Below are 17,816 nucleotides of genomic sequence, written 5' to 3'. Positions count from 1 at the left end.
TGGAGGAAAATATGGGAGAATCGTATGTTGAAAATGTTGTCTATAATAAAAGAAAATTATTATAAATTAGTTTAGAGATGGTATTTAACACCAGTCAGATTAAATCTAATAAACAAGGAATATTCAGTGTTATGTTGGAGGGGATGCCAGGGAATTATGTTCACATGTGGTGGGGGTTTAAAGATGTACATTTGTTTATTTATTTATTGGCAAAGTGTGTTCAAGAAGATAACAGAAATCACTGTGTTAAAGCTGACCAAAAGTCCAGAGGTACCATTATTATAAATATACGATGGGGTGGAAGGTTCACAGGCTATGAAGGACTTGCTCACAAAATTATTGACAGCTGCACAAATTATTATAGCTAGAAAGTGGAAGGGGCAAGCAGAATATAAAATGGAAGAATGGTATAAAGAGGTGTGGGCTATAGCTATTAATGATAAATTAACATGTGCCATTAAGGGACGCGGGTGGAGATGTGGGTAAAACCTCAGTGCCTAGGACTTGCCGATCGTATGGTCGGCGGTTCGAATCCCCACGGCGGGGTGAGCTCCCGTCGTTCGGTCCCAGCTCCTGCCCACCTAGCAGTTCAAAAGCACTCTTAAGTGCAAGTAGATAAATAGGGACCGCTTTATAGCGGGAAGGTAAACGGCGTTTCCATGTGCTGCGCTGGTGCTGGCTCGCCAGCTGCAGCTTCGTCACGCTGGCCATGTGACCTGGAAGTGTCTTCGGACAGCGCCGGCTCATGGCCTCTAGAGCGAGATGAGCACGCAACCCTTAGTTAGTTAGTTAGTTAGTTAGTTAGTTAGTTAGTTAGGTTTATTACGGCCATTGGCCCATATCGAAAACAATACATCAAAATTTATCCGTAAACAATACAATTTAAACAATTCCAAATTAAAACACCCATATAAAACCAATTTTACTTCAGTTAAGTAACACTATACACAATAAGCTCCCTCTATGTAAACCGCGATTCAAATCCCTCAGATTTTGGGAGATATGCGTCTTAGTTCTGGCACTTATTGATGGTTCTTAAGTTTAGCTAAGCTGTCAGAGTCATACAGTGATCCATTTCTCCTCTTTTGAAATAAGACATTAATCAGGTATCTAGCGACTGCAAGGGATCTACTTGTGTCTTCGTTGTTTAATAAGTATATTATTTGGGCTTCCTGAGGTCTGTCAGCAATTCTCGATAAATATGGGGCCAGAAACTTGGACCATGAAGCCGAATGTAATGGACAACAGAAGATTATATGATATAATGATTCTATAGATCCACTTTTACAGTCACAGAGGAGTGAGATCTGTCCATTGGAGAGTCTGTTACCCAACACATTTGATGGGAAAACATTGAATCTAGCCTTTATAAAGGCATACCTGTGCATCACCACAGATAAGGTAGTTAAATAAGATGGAAGTTTCGTTGGTGTTGTTAAGCCAAGGTTTATCGGCGAACAGGTGCCACCACCTGTCGCAATATTAAATTGTAAATCCATCTCCTCTAATTTGTGAGTTATAATTCTCTTGGCAGAAATTAAATCCAATTTTAGTAGTTCAGATGGAGATAGTCCTAAGGACACAAGTTTCCCATGTATTATTTTTGCCCAAGGGCTAGGGAAGTCATCTCTCCAGAGACACTGTATCAAGTGGAGATTTGGAAGTTTATGCCATAATGCCAGCCAGTAACAGAGGATGCATTTCCATAATGTGGTTTCTAGAGATGTAACATTTAGTTCGAGTCGTATAGCAGTATTGCCTACACACCTGGGTAATTTTAGCAACCTTCTTAGAAGCAACACAACCCTAGAGTCGGACACGACTGGCCCGTACGGGCAGGGGTACCTTTACCTTTACCTTTTATTAAGGTAAGACGGGGAATATGCAGGAGAAATGATTTTGAGGAGATATGCAGGGCGTTGGTAGAATTTTGTACTGTTAAAACAGAAAGGGGTCAAACCATTGCAAGAGGTGTCGAAATTTTGGGAGGTTGTATGTGGCACTGTGGGTTAAACCACAGAGCCTAGGACTTGCCAATCAGAAGGTCGGCGGTTCGAATCCCCGCGACAGGGTAAGCTCCCGTTGCTCTGTCCCTGCTCCTGCCAACCTAGCAGTTCAAAAGCACATCAAAGTGCAAGTAGATAAATAGGTACTGCTCTGGCGGGAAGGTAAACAGCATTTCCATGCGCTGCTCTTGTTCGCCAGAAGTGGCTTAGTCATGCTGGCCACATGACCCGGAAGCTGTACGCCGGCTCCCTCAGCCAATAAAGTGAGATGAACGCCGCAACCCCAGAGTCGGTCATGACTGGACCTAATGGTCAGGGGTCCCGTTACCTTTACCTTAATAGTTACAATGGAATGGTCTCAGTGGTGGGGTGCAGATTTTTATTCTTTTTTATGATTATTACATTGTCAAAATAAAATTTAAAATAATTTTGAAAAAGAAAAGAAAACTGTGATCCAACAGCAGACTGGACTTTGGGGCTGATCTACCAAGAAACAAGGGGCAAGGTGGAGGAAAGGGGGGCACAGTACAGTTGCACCAGCAGGCATTCTGGATTGGTTCAACTAATGCTGTCCTTGCTGCCACATCACACCATCCTCTCTCTCCATGCCAGTATGCAGCAGAAACCCAGCCAGAGGAAGGCCACCATGCTATCTGCACAGAGCCACCGTGCTATCTGCTACTGCTGTGAGCAACTCATTTAGCCAGTGCTTTGAGGCACCTCCAAACATTTTAAAATAGCTTAGACAAGAACAATGCTTAGTGTGTTGTGCACAGTATTGTTTTTAGCATCAAAGCAGATGTTAGTGATATCTGCATATAATTTGTTTTTGGGCTCCAGGCAGGCTACACCAGTTTTAACTATGATAGCTGTCATCACACCATAAGGTGTTCCCTGCTTTAATTAGTGTTTGCAAACTATTTTAAGTTTTCAAATGAAGTGCCTCTTAAATTGGGGACGGGGGAGGATTCAATTCAGTCCTCATTTAAAGGTGAATTCATCTAATTTGTGCCTCCCAAAACAAGATGCCAACCGAAACACAACCATTGTTCCACATTTGCACATCTCTAAATTTTGCAGTGCAGTTCAATGAGTATAATATGTAGGAAAATGCATATGCTAGTGTAAAGTATGACTATGTTTGCATATGGAAAAAATAAGAAATGCATTCTTTTAGGGGAAATAGTTTTGCAAAAATGTGTATAGTAAGTGAACTTGTACACAAAATGTCTGAGAAATTTGCACTAAAATGGTTGTAAACTTTCAAGAAGGTTTTTTTAAATAAAAAACAACCACCACCACCACCAAACTGATATGGAAATATGGAGAACTGAACTTAAAAATGGAAAAACGGAAAACGCAAAGGAACCATTATTGGCAGATTCACTCATCTGTATTCTTGAAGCCAGATAAATGTCTCTTGCATGGGTAATTTAGACTGTAGCCAGTTCTCTAAGGAAAGATACTTATAATCAACTAATATAATAAAAATGGATGAATATGCATATTATGATGTACAATTTTAGTGTCTAAATAGGATCCAAATATTTTCCATAGCTGGTCTTAGAAAATTGTTTTCATTTGAGTATGCAATATTTGTGGCTGGTGTTCAGAAGTCATTGAGGAATTTAATTTCCTTTAGTTCCTTTAGTTCCTTTAAATGTCCCAAATACTGTGTCATGCTATTTGGTGTTGTTGGTGAGAAGGAGGACTTCACACTTTTTCAACACTAATTCATTATGATATTTCATTTCTGGCAAAACAATCTATCATGGACAAGGACTACAGCCAATGGGCTACAAGATGAATATTAAATCTGGTAGCGTTGAGTGTCTCATTTCCCCACATTGAAGCAAAGCTGTTATTTAATAGGAAAAAACAAACCTTCAAAAACCTGTAATGAGTGCCATGTATGAATAGAATCAGTTGAAGAGGGCATCTGTGAATTTTGCACACTGAATGCTGTTTTGTTTTTTTTTAATACAGAAAGGTTGAGCACATAGCTGTTGACTGAAAAGTAACAGAATGTTATCTCTGGGAAGGTCTTGTTTTGAGAATAATAAAATGACTAAATAAAATGGACAACTGTTGGCTGTGTGATCCAGCCCCATAGCTACCTGCAAGGCTCTAAAATGCATAACTTTTATATTGGATTACACCTAGCAGTCACATTCTAGAGGAGCCAGCTGAACAGGCAAATCAGATAGGGTGTGCACACTTTGGCTTTTTTAATATCTGTTTTTGCTGCAGCAGCTCCCAAAGCCAAACCACAAGCCAATTTTCAAACTCCCTCCAGTGCCAAAAAGTGGTCTGGCAATAAGGAACCGGCACAAAATTGCTGTACAACTCCAGTGAAAAGATTGGGGGGAAAGTGCATGGCATGTGCAAACATTCTTATGAATCCCAGTCATTACCTTGGAAATGCATTTGAACATGTGATGGGCTACATCCCTTCTCCTTTTTTTATTTTAAGAGATCTATCTGCCACTTCAAAATGTGACATGTGTTTTGGAGACTTGTCTGCAAAATCAGATTCAAATTTTCGCTTGGACATCTGTTGATTTGGAACCCAGCGTGATTTCCTCATGAAAGGTACAGAAGCCAAGGGCAGGGCAGATCTGAGTGCTGGGGCTATTGTGAGGAATGAGGTCCAAAGGCTTCAGAAGCACAGAGGACTGCACTGGGTTGCGTGGAGCTAGTCATGGCAACTGTATTTATAATTGTATGGCCTCTGTTTTAAAATTAACCACCTTACACATTGACTTTTACAAGGGTGTCTTTGCCTTCTCTAACTTTTAAATGGGCTTTTAAGAAAATATCATCATCAGTCCTAACTTACTTATATTTATGTCAGTACTTTTCTTCAGCTCGTCTTTCAATGTGCTATTTCTGTTGTTTGCTTTCACACTTGTGTTATTTTAGACCCTCCTGATAATTGGTGGTATTTGTTACTGTAATGATTTCTAGAAGTGTTGTGTTTTAGATGGGCTACATCTCATGTTAGTCATACTCAGAGCAGATCCACTGAATTTAATGCAGCCCATTGATTTCTACTCTGAATAGGAAAGATGGTTGGCTATCACCCAATGTTTCCATTATTTTATGGTTTACAGTATAATAGCTTGTTTTTAACACCTTAGGAACTACCTTGAGACAAATACAGAAAACAAATAAGCAAAACTAACCAGAGGAACCGTGTGTACTTTCTAATTCCCAGTTGCTCCCATTCAGAGATTGACATATACTCAGATATTCATTTTTATTATTATTATTATTATTATTATTATTATTATTAATTTATTTATTTCATAACATTTAAATACTACTTGATAGTAATAAATAAAAGCCTCATATGCCTATAGAGCTCTTCCACTCACAACCTTCCCCATTCATTTCAATGGCAGAAGCTAGTCTGAATGAAAGTTAGTTGAATGCAACCCAATTTCACTACAGGGAATGCATGGGAACCAAAAGACCTGCCCTTTTTGCTCTGCTTATATTGTTGGCTGAAGAAGATTAGTTCAAGATAGCAACTGCATCCAAGCCACTGAAGTTTCAAAATATGTTTTAAGGGTAATGCTAGTGGTTGTAATTTGAAGGGGATCTAGGTCAGCTACAGAGCTTGCCTGCAGTGTGTTGGTTGTTAGGCAGTTTAATACTATCCAAGGAATTTGATCCAAGAGACCACATAAAATAATGTGCTGTGATAATTCAATCTAGATGTCTCCAAAGATACAAACCACTTCATCAGCCTCAGATTGAGTCAGTATGAACTGCTGCCTTTGAGTACCTTTAACCTAAGAAAAATAATATTTCACCATCTGGTTATAATCATATAGGCAGGGGGAATGAACAACAGAAATCACCCCAAGGTATTTCACATGAAGACCAAAAGAACTGGCATATACGGAGCGCCAACTGAACGTGAAGAATAGATAGACAAATATCAGTGTGTTTTCAAGGGCTATAAATCAGGCCTAAATTCCATCCTGAAGTTTATGATCACCAACTGTAAGCCTGTTGATACACTGGTATTTCCCATACTGTGTCACTGTCTGTTCTGCTCCACAGCTAAGGTATCCACACACAAATTTAGAACAGAATACCTCAAGATGCTTTCTAATTAAACATGGATTTTTTATTTTGATTAGTGTCACACCTTCTTATAACAACTTCTGTTCTTGCAAAGGGTCCAAACTTTGGAGCAATGTGGATATTTTATCCTGTGACCATAAGACAAGATGATACATTTCCATATTTCATTGAGCAGATGGATTGTTCTAATCTACCCAATTCCATCAGGATGAGGTCAGCCATATATTTCTTTAGCCAGTATCACCTTAGCCCATCACACTGTGTAACAGCTTGATATTTCCCACTGCCATTACTTGCATGTCTACATTTCTCTGCTGTGCCCATGGAATAAAAACCCCATTGATAATACCAACACACAGTTATTATTGTGGCTTGGACACTGCTGTATTAAAAGTGTGGAAGAACAAAATTCAATCAGCTTTACAAAGGTTAGTATATCTATACAGGTGAAGCACATACCAGAGCGGGGAACCTTTTTACCAAAGGAAAGTGAGGAACAGGAGTCATGAGGGGCATTTTCTGGGGAGAAGAGTGTGGCTGGGGGGGAGGCAGGTGTAGCTTGAGGAATGTTCCAAGGGCCAGGCAGAGAGACTTCCAGGGCATATTTGGCCAGGCTTGAGGTTCTCACCAGCAACATACAAGTTTAAACAGGTATCTTGCTTAATAATGGATTGGCAGATTACCATTTGTGAGCTAATAGCAACTTCAAAGCATGCATGATGTGATTCTCCGGCGTTTCCTTCTGATGCTAACTAGTTAAGTTCTGATTTGGTGGGACATTGGCAGGGTAAGGCTTTCTTTCTTGGACCAGATCTTCAAACCCACCTATGGAAACTGTGCAGATCTGTAGCACCCTTAAAAAAAAATCCAAATTTTTCCAAATTTTGAAATTTACAAACAGTCGTCAAACAACAAAAACAAAAAGAGAATTCCATAAATTCCCATAGACTTCCTTCCTCCCCTTTGTGGGTCCTTATGTTAACTTTTTTCCTCCTGCATCTTCTCTGCTAATCCAATTGTATTAAATCTCCATTACAACCATAGTCCAACGTTCACTACACCATTTGTTGTCCATTTTCCATGCCGACATTCCTGTTTTCTCCAAACTAAGTATATACGCTTTTTGAGATGACTTGGTCCAGCTGGTGAAAGGCAATCTTCCAAAAGAGAGTCTTCCAGACCCATTAGGTTTTCTACTCAATAAATGTACAGCTATGGTGCTTGTCTTCAAGGAAGTGCTCCTGTTGCCAGGAAATCACACTTTCCTAGTTGCTCCTCAGAACATAATATTTTATCATCAGGAAAATATAATTTTCCTCAAACAAAATCACTTATTGAAGACTGTTTGGGCTACGCTTTATGTTGGTGTCATGAGCAGCTAATGAGTAGTGCTATGATATCATCAACAGCAATGTGAATTCCCTCCAATTCTCATGAGGTGAAAAATGTATTTAAAAGCTTTTTACTCTCATAACATACTATGGAAATCCAAGAGCATTGTAAAAACAAAATGGCAAGGGACAAACATTTTTTTCCACAGAAACTCATATTCCTTTTTAAACCTTCCCATTATCTTTCTTTGTTTGCTGGAAAAATATTTGGAGGCCGTGCAGTCTTCCTTTCAATATATTTTGTAGAAATATTGCCTTCCTGGAACTGTTGGGGTAGCAAATAACCATTTTAAATGTATACAAATATAAAAAGGTGTATCTTCTCCCACAAGAAGGCTATAGGGGTAGAAATGGGGGGGGGGCTACAGGGGTAGAAATCCATCTAGAAATGGATTTGTGGTAGTAGAGAAGCAATAATACCATGCAGCATTTATGTCATCTGACAAAAATGTTTGCCTAGTGAGAGCAGAAAGTATTGCTTCACTCCAACTTGACTTCATGTCCTTTTCTGTTTGGCATTATCAAGAAGCCAATTCAGAGTGTGGGAAGTGCCTAATTTCAGTTTTTGACATCATCACATAGCCAAATGTTTCTTCTTTTCATGTATCAGAATTATGCAGTGGCTGCAGATTGCAAGGAAGAAGCTGGTGTGAATAGGCACAATCAGAAAGCCAAAAATTCACTCCTTCCCCCTTACAACACTCTTTTTATCATCTTAAATTTTCAGGAGTGAAAACTCAGCACATCCCTTAAAACAACTTGAGTTGATGTATTGGTTTTAGCAGTGCTCTAATACATTAAGATCAAGGATCACCAGAATGTTGAGAGACCATCAGAATTTTGAAAGGTTTGCTGAATATGCACAAATCTGTTATGTTTTTAAATTCAATGCATGTTAACTAAAAATATTAGTTTTTTCCACTCAAAAAACTTGCATGAGTAAGCCCATATCCCAGTGGCAAACCAGTTCCAACTGCACAAATGACATCCTGCTAAAAAGAATCCATTGTTTTCTTTATAGAGGGCTAATGTACAGCTGCATACTGCAGGCTGATCTAACAAACTTTGTTCATGCCAATCAAGCGACTCCTCAAGTATGTCAGAACTGAAGCATCAAGCTCTTAATGCCTTAATTTAAGAGTGGAGTGCCCTGATGCTGTCTTTCCTATCTAGGGAAATTCAGGGTATGTGCAGGTGTGCTGTTCGAGGAAGAAGAAGCAGTAAATAACTTGTGACAAGATAAAGCCAGAGATAAAATTATGAGTTTCTGTTCTGATTTGTGCAGACATTAGATATCTTAATTTTATCATAGAAAGAGATGATTATAAATATATATGCTGCTTTTAATTACAGGTTAACCAACTTGGCTGTCTTTGCCTTTGACATTTGGAGAAAGACAGAAAGATGGATGCATGCAATGATTTTTTTTTTTACCCAGCACTTAGAGTACGGGGATTTTTGGAGGGCTTTCCTCCCTCCCCTTTCTTTTCTGACAGCCATGAGCTATTTTTATTTTATGAGATACTCTTATCATTTGTCCATGGATAACAATCTCTGCAGATTAAATCAGCAAGGCTGGAGTAAAATGTCATCAGATTCTGCTTTCAACATACCATATTCATCTGTCTGAAAACTATGTGCAAGCATTTGCAGCTAACAGGGGGAAGGGGACTTGAACGTGCCTTCCCAGTATTGATGTGGGAGCCACTGCATTGTGGCTACTGACAACCATGTTTCCAATAAGAGTTGTCAATTATGGTGAGGCCATTGACATGGCTATGTTTATCTGTTTAATTTATTTCATTTTTATTACATTTGTATCCCACCTTTTCTCCAAGAAGCGCAATGTGGCACACACACTGCTCCCCCTCTCCATTTTACCCCAGAACAACCCTGTGAGCAGTACCGGATTTATGTATAGGCTAAGTAGGCTGAAGCCTAGGGCCTCTAAATCAAGGGGGCCTCACCAGCCTGCCCGCTCCCCAGCGGGCAGTCTCCCCTCACCCAAAATTGCAAACCCAAGACTTCATGCATGGGCAGGACAACTCGGGCCTCTAAATCTAGGGGGCCTCGCCAGCCTGCCCGCTCCCCAGTGCCACAGGGCAGGGTAACTCAGGCCCAGAAACTATGAGACTCAGGGCTAGCCAGTAGGGCCCAATTTGAAGCAGTGGGGTGCAACTTGATTTTTTTTGGATTTATTTTTTTTTGGTAGGGCCCCAGTTCACAGCCAAAGTTTGCAAAATCTTATAGATATAAATAAAATCTATCTAGATTGTCCTGGTGCCGGGGTGCCCAATTTGGCCCAACTGCTCCAATTGCCTTAAGGTCAGCCCTGATGAGACTGTGCAGGGGTTGGACTGACAAGCCCTGCACCTTCTAGGTCCCTGGTGTCACTATTCAGAGTACAGACTCAAGGACTTGTTATGGAAATAAGGGGGGCACTTATTGGGAATCAGTTTTGTCACCTCTCCCCCCCAAACCCTGAGACAATGAGCCGAGCCACCTTTTATTCACAGTCACATAAGCACTACACTACAGCATGGCCATAAACCTGTACGTTCAACGGCTGAAATATACACCCAATATTTAGCAATAAAGATTTATGTTACTGCTTTATGAATGAACACTGTGTTTTACGAATGGACTCTGTATTTTGTGAATTACCTAAGAGCCAACAATAGGGAGCTCTAGAATCTGACAGCTAACCAATTGGGTACTACCAAACAGCGATCCCTATTGCTGAAAGCAAGTAACCAGCAGGGAATGCTTCAGCTCAGCCTTTGCACTGTTGACTGAACACCCCCTGCTGTGCAGAAATGGAGAAAGCTGGTAAATTGTATCCCTTCTGGCAGTTTGCAGTTTCTCAAAATTATCCAGCAATATCAAGTTGTAGGAAAACTGGTGCTATTAACAGTAATCCTTCTAGTTGGTTAATTGGTTCGGCAACTTCCATGCACATGACGTGTGATGCTAATTATTTCCCTAAAGAGTTAAACGATAACTAATCAGAGGCAGCTACAGTTGCAAATGGCAATAAAAAATATCTGTCAAAGGAAGAGGAGAAGGTTTGCTCAAGTGTGTTGCAGGTAGAAATACTGTTTGTAATGAAGCGAGAGCAGTAGTTTACTTGCTCAAATTAACAAATAAGAAAGTTTTGAGAATTATATGAGTTTAATTATAGATTAAAATTGATTGATTCATTGAGAAGGGGATTGTAACAAAAACACTGGGGCCTAATTTGAATAGTAGAGTGCCTGGTATCTGGTGGGCAATCTCATCCTTTATTTCCACACTGTTTCTGCAAACCAAATTACCTGTCAGGAGAGTTATTAGATTCAGGTGAGGGTCAGATGCCTTGTCAATCCCAGCAGGTATATAAGAGGACGACCGTCCTGGCCAGGCCTTTGCCCGCGGTTTTTTTTCAGTGTTAATTTTATGCATTTTTAAAAATCATCATGATATTTAACAATAATATCTTATGTCCTTTAGAGGAGAAATTGTGAATTGCAGAATTTTAAATACAGTGATACCTCGGGTTACAGACACTTCAGGTTACAGACTCCGCTAACCTCGAAGTAGTACCTTGGTTTAAGAACTTTGCCCCAGGACTAGAACAGAAATTGGGCGGTGGCAGGGCGGTGGTGGCAGCTAAAGTGGTACCTCAGGTTAAGAATGGTTTCAGGTAAAGAACAGACCTCCGGAACAAATTAAGTTCATAACCAGAGGTAACACTGTACCGTCATCATCCTTGGCTTCACTTAATTTTGTTTATAACACTCTTCCATTTTCTTCTAGTTGTGAGGGTGGGGGTGGGGAGAGGCCTCACAAGTGGAGTAGCCTAGGGCCTCTCTTCATCTAAATCGGCCCTGCCTGTGAGGTAAATTAGGCTGAGAGATGGTAGTTGAGGGGGGCCCAAGGACACCCAGGTGGCCTTCATGACTCAGTGGGGATTTGAACCCTGGTATCCTACATCTTAGACCAACCCTCTAGCCACTACACCACAGTGGGTTACTTCCCACACCAGGCAGAACGAGCATGGGAAGTATCAATGTTTCTGGTTTATGAGCCATCCATTGTTACCAGAAGCGGTGTGAGAATAGCATCACCACAGCAGCTACCAGATCTCTGCTAGTTTTGGGGTTTTTTGTTTTCCTCCTCTTTTTTCAGCATTGGATGAGGTTTTTGGTGGTGTTAGAGAAAAATGAGTGTGGATATATAAGTATAAATGAAATATGTGATAGCTGGTTGTTTATTGTGGATGATTGATGTCTTATAATTATACCATTTTATTACTGTAATTCTAAGTGTTCAATAAATTTTCCACACACACACACACACACACACACACACACACACACAAAGGACGACCAGAGCCCTATGTTACACTGGTAACTGAGAGCTGGGCTTTGGTGGGTACAAACAAATGCCCTTTGGGAGCCATAATTGTTTCTCAGCTCTGAGAAATATGCCATTCATTCATGACTCCCTTAAATGTGAAAAAAAACAACCCTGTAGAAGCCACACTAAATACAAAGCATGTATTGCCTTTCTGGAAATTTCTTCTGGAGTACTGAAATAAAGTTAGCACTCATTCTGTCCTTGGCATTTTTTATTTTCAAAAAATCTGGCAGGGGAGAGCTATTTCATAGACTTCTAGAATAATATAGGCAGATTTCATTTACATTTTAGTTGCTTGTATTCATTTTGTGTCCTGAGGTCATCCATAATTACCACATGATTGAAGCCTACCCTGGCTACTGTCCTAGGAATACTTATTTGGGAGTAAGTATCACTGAATTCAGTGGAATGTACTGAGTAAACAAGATCAGACTGTTTGATCCATTTCTCACAGTGGTTATGCTGCCTGCTTTTAAAAATAAAATATGCCTTTCAAATTAGTAGGTACTAAAGACTGTGGAAAAGCCACTAACCAAGCTTGCAACGCAAACTGTAATTATTTTCTTTCTTATTCCCCTACTATAAAATCTTTCAGAGTCTAGTGTGAGTTTTCCATAGGTGTAAGAAAGTTAGTAAACCCCCAAATTATATTTATTTCGTTTTTGAAATTCATTGTAAGTATACCGTTACATTCTGAACTTCATGATGGAGATATACTAAAACAAGACAGCCATTTTTCAAGGAGGTATGAAACATTGGGTATACCCCAATATTTAGCATTTTCTTAAAAAGTCATATATAGAAACTGGGTGACATCTAGCCAGGTCACGATTACTTAGATTTCTTACTGATTACTTACTGATTTCAGAGGGTCTACTCTGGGAATAACAAACATTGAACGTCACCCATTACATTGAGTAATGCGTGGCTATTCTGCTAGTTCTATCCCTATGCAAGTCAGGGGGGAGAAATCTAAAGAAATAAATTAATAGGTTGCTTTTCTGAATGATATAGATATCCAGGTTGTCTGCTGATATGGAGATGGTGGTATTTGTCAGCAACTTTTCTGTAATGTTGGAAGTGAGGTGTCAGGGGGAGGGCGATTTGCAAGTATTGAAAGGGGTCATTCATGTAAGCCTCTCCCACAACAATAGCAGAGATTAAACCCCTTCACACTGACTTGCAAGACCTATGAACTCTAGGGTTAAGTGGGATATATAACAAACTATCTGACAGCCACATCAACAGAGGCTTTATCCTTGAACTTATCTTATCTTGGGCAGCCTGATCCATAAGCCTGTTTTAAAGTGAAGAATACTTTGATTTAATCTCATTTAACTACAGTAGCTTAAATCCTAACCGGTATAGCCTAAATAGTTGGTGAACTGTGTTGTGAAACACTCCATGCATTCCCATAAAATTCTTCCATAAAATCTGAAGATGGGAAGACAGAATCCACAAAAAGAAGCTCTATCAGTTCTCTCTGCAGTTCATGAGTTGCAGATCCAGATCCCAACTCTTCTCCAACATTAACTGTGTGATTTATGTTTATTTACTTTTGCTATATATGCCAGTCTTTATTTGGCTTGTGTTTATACTTTTGTTCCTTTGTCATCACCTCTTTTCTCCTGTGTTTCTACTACTCTTGCCTCTCTTAAAAAGAAAGAAAATGATACCAATGCCCTTAAGTTCATGATCCACTAGTCAAAGATCAATGGGTTACTTTAGATCAGTAACATTCTCAGTAATTTGCATAGTGGTTTGTTACTTCTTTCGCAAGACTATATCACAGATTTTTTTACAAGGGTTAACATAGATGATAGATAGATAGATAGATAGATAGATAGATAGATAGATGATAGATAGATAGATAGATAGATAGATAGATAGATAGATAGATAGATGATAGAGAGATAGAGAGATGATAGATGATAGATAGATAGATAGATAGATAGATAGATAGATAGATAGATAGATAGATAGATAGATAGATGATAGATGACAGATAGATAGATAGATAGATAGATAGATAGATAGATAGATAGATGATAGATAGATAGATATAGATAGATAGATGATAGATAGATAGATAGATAATATCTATATCTATAGCATATATAGCTACATAGGTGAAGGGACCCCTGACCATTAGGTCCAGTTGTGGCCAACTCTGGGGTTGCGGCGCTCATCTCACTTTACTGGCCGAGGGAGCTGGTGTACAGCTTCCGGGTCATGTGGCCAGCATGACTAAGCCGCTTCTGGTGAACCAGAGCAGCACACAGAAACACCATTTACCTTCCCGCCGTAGTGGTAAGTATTTATCTACTTGCACTTTGATGTGCTTTCGAACTGCTAGATTGGCAGGAGCTGGGACCGAGCAACGGGAGCTCACCTCGTCACAGGGATTCGAACTGCCAACCTTCTGATCGGCAAGTCCTAGGCTCTGTGGTTTAACCCACAGCGCCACCCGTGTCCCTATATAGCTACATACATGCACACAAAGATGGAAAGACTGCATCCTTTTTCATTGCCCCTGGATTCCTCATAGGCCTGATAACCTATGATATCCTTAACGTGGGGATATATATACCTAATTCCCCACTGCTGCTACTATCACATGTCATCCCTCTGTCTTTTGGTGACCAAGAATTGTGTTAGAGGTTGACTGTCAGCTGATTTTCAATGGCTGCCACTTCTCCCTGAGGTTAGGTGGTCACTTATGAATCACCAAACATGAGGACAAAAGGGGGTACAGGTCTGCATAATATTTAAGCCTGCTAATTTATGAGTGTAGATGTAAATTTAGGAGAAGGGACTACTGTCATTTCAATAGCAGTGCAATACATCACATCATAGTGTGGAAGACTGAGCAGGTTTCCTGTGTGGCTGCAGTTCAGTCTGCTGCCCAGGGGCTATTAACAGGCAACTTTGGATTCTTTGCATTTGTTCTCATTTTATTATGTATTTTGTCCATTGTATTTTTATGTCATTAACTGCCCTGTGATCTTCAGATGAAGGGTGGTATACAAATGTAAGAAAAAAAATAAAAATAAATAAACTTAGATTCCCTACTCTTCTTTGGAGTGGTTGGTTGTGTTTAGGCTTGATTTCTGGGGAGCTCATCATACAAATGACTCTCCCCTTTGCAAAATGGGACACATGGCCACCCTACTAGAAGTGGCAACTACTCTAAGATGAATACTGGCCATTCTGATCTTCTCACACCTGTAGGACAATCACTTTTAAAAATATGTTTTCATAAGATTGCCTTGTGGGTAGTTAAGGGAATAGCACAGATTATCATTCTACCGAACAGCTATTTTCATGGTAGCATTGATTTGAATTATGGTTGTTGTTGTTGTTGTTTTGTGTGTGTGTGTGTGTGTGTGTGTGTGTGTGTTTAAAGGTGACAAAGCTACTGTGCCTGTTCTGATAAAATCATCATTAAAATACCTTTGGGTTGTATAGAGTGGAGTTCATTCTTTTATCTTTGTTTGGAAATGTTTGGAGCGGTAAGAGCGTGCATGTGTCCTTTTGTTTAGTCTTTGCAGTGGCGTATTCCACCCCACCCCCATGGGTGCATTTCCTTCCACAAGTGGAGGTGTTCCATATAAATGGTTGGCAGTCCTCTCTCCTTTCAAGCCCTGGTGTGTGTGTGTGTGTGTGTGTGTGTGTGTGCGCGCGCGCGCGCACGCTTGGGCACAATTGGACTTTACTGTATGCCCTTTGTATCCCAGTTAAAAATCTGTGGACTGTGATTAACATAGCCCTCCCCCTTCTTTAAAAGTCAATGTTGTCAACCTCAACCCAAACACTTTTGTTTCATGTTAAGTTAAATGCGGCATTAATTAAAAGATCATAATCATTAAGATGGCTTTCCCTCCCGGTGAAATTCTAAGACAAGAGGAGTCAATCTGTGCCTGGCTTTTGTACTGGTTTTGAGCAGGGAATATGTGGCATATGTCTCTTTCATGTAAATTGCAGGGGCTGTGATTCATTGGCTTGGATTTTCATCTAGAAGTGCTTGTTCTAGCCTCTCACACGATTTTGTTCTCCTATGCATAAATCTCAATACTAGGTCTCTTAGCTGTAATATAGTTAGCTGTGTACCTGGTTAAGTAGCAACCTGCAACTTCACTTATTGCAACATGCAGATAAAATCACTTGTTCTAAATCATTTTTATCTCTTTTTCAGCGAACAAATTGCTTAACGATCTCTATCTCATTTGTGCACAGAACAACCTTGTGAAGCAGTTCCTACTTTATGGAAGAAAAACTGAGACAGAGAGCTACTTGACCACTGAAGTACCGTAAATGCTTCTTTTGTAATTAAGTACTCCTAGCCAAGTCAGGACATGGGTGGCTCTGTGGGTTAAACCACAGAGCCTAGGACTTGCCGATCAGAAGGTCGGCGGTTCAAATCCCCACGACGGGGTGAGCTCCCATTGCTCAGTCCCTGCTCCTGCCAACCTAGCAGTTCGAAAGCATGTCAAAGTGCAAGTAGATAAATAGGTACCGCTCCAGCGGGAAGGTAAACGGTGTTTCCGTGCGCTGCTCTGGTTCGCCAGAAGCAGCTTAGTCATGCTTTATTGGCTCCCTCGGCCAATAAAGCGAGATGAGCACCGCAACCCCAGAGCCGGCCACGACTGGACCTAATGGTCAGGGGTCCCTTTAACTTTACCTTACTCCTAGCCAAGTAGAAAATCAGAATGTTTCCTGCCATTGAGGAATGATGCCTGTATAGTTTCAGTCCTATCCCAGTTACCTGAGAGTGAACCCCATTCAACTCATGGGTTAAATTAGGGTAGAATTTTTGCTGGTCTTTCCTCTGCAAAATGCACAACAGTGATCAAGAAAAATTTGGGCCTCTGCTTCTATGTATTTTGCAAAGAAAAGTTACAATATATATGTGCATGTAGCATTGGTGACTGATCTAGAGCAGTGCACCAGCTTCAGACAAATCCTGGATACTGGACTGAATTTAGTTGATTTGGAACTGTTGAGCTTCTTTCCTGATGGTGTACACCACTGTAGCTTCAGGATGCTCAAGAGCAAACCGAGTTTTGCTCCATATGGAGTGTTGATACCCACAAGAGGTGCTTCTCCTCTCCTCTCCTTAACAGGAAATTATTGCTAAGGCATTGGAAACTGTGACATAAAATAGCCACCTTGGGCAGGACCCTAATTGTTCACGTTTATTCGACTTATATTTATGGTTTTTGTGTTTTTTAATAAGTTTGATTGCAGCAAGAGTTGGCAAAATACAGAATTGTCAGGGAATTTTTTCCTTGCCAATTGAGGAAGCATTTTAAAGGCTAAAATCCCATATTTTAAAAGGGTTTAGGGAAATGACATATGCCAGCCCTACACACACACACACACACACACACACACCCTAGTTCCCAATAAAAGTAATATATTTCTCATACCTATACACCTTTAACAATATGAACTTCTTTGGAAAATTTCAAGCAAAGATGGAGCGGTTTTTTGGGGGGTCACCTTTTAAACCGATTTAGAAGGTGGGACGAACAGCTACCGTAGTTGGTTTTTAGCAGAGTTTGTTTTTTTGATGAGTTTACATTGATTAGAATCTGCTGCATTCTATAACTCGACAGCATATTATAGTACAAGATGTATTAGAGATATAATCTGCTCTATGTATACAAATACACCAGCGCATCGACTTACACAATAACACAACTTCTTACTGTCAGTGAAAAGCCCTGCCAGAAACAAGTCAGTTCAGGCAAAAATACATGTGCATACTTTGCCTAAGAGAAATATTCTTGTCACATAAAAATCCCACTATTAATCAAAAATCATATTACAGCTTCTGGAATGAAGTTTCCTTTACTACTCTTTAATAATAAGTCCAAGATAAGATAAAAATTGGTAATTGTACTTTCTCTTCTGATGGGAGATA

Source organism: Podarcis erhardii (genome assembly GCF_964252035.2).
Source record: "Podarcis erhardii genome assembly, chromosome: 1".
In the NCBI taxonomy this organism is placed as follows: domain Eukaryota; kingdom Metazoa; phylum Chordata; class Lepidosauria; order Squamata; family Lacertidae; genus Podarcis; species Podarcis erhardii.
Note: the sequence above shows the minus strand (reverse complement) of the source record.